We start from the raw sequence: 273 nt of genomic DNA, 5'->3' as shown, positions 1-273 counted from the left end.
GTGGCTGCCAGCCGGGCGGCAGGGGGTCCCCCGGGAGGACGTGCAGGCACCGCGGACCCCACCACCTTTTCTCCCGGCTACTCCCGTCCTTGCCACGTCCTGTTAGGTTCTGGCTGCAGGCTCCAGGCTGAAACCTCCCGCAGAGCAGGGGCCGCTGCCTTGATTGGCCCCGCGTCCTAAATAAGATGCCGCCACCTGGAGGACCGAGACACCAGCCTCCCCTCGGTTCCCCTCGGACCCCGCGCCTACACCTTGGCCTGTGTCCCTGCGGGG

At 69.2% G+C, this 273-nt stretch overlaps 1 long non-coding RNA gene across 1 annotated transcript in view; it reads left to right on the top strand.

Annotated features, from left to right (window-relative positions):
* Positions 1-273, top strand: part of LOC106728329 — an 8,864-nt gene that overhangs the window by 1,078 nt on the left and 7,513 nt on the right. The window lies entirely within an intron of this gene.

Source organism: Myotis brandtii, unplaced genomic scaffold (genome assembly GCF_000412655.1).
Source record: "Myotis brandtii unplaced genomic scaffold, ASM41265v1 scaffold59, whole genome shotgun sequence".
NCBI classification, from domain to species: Eukaryota; Metazoa; Chordata; class Mammalia; order Chiroptera; family Vespertilionidae; genus Myotis; species Myotis brandtii.
The sequence above is the reverse complement of the archived record's forward strand: the minus strand, read 5'-3'. Positions and strand labels throughout refer to the sequence as shown.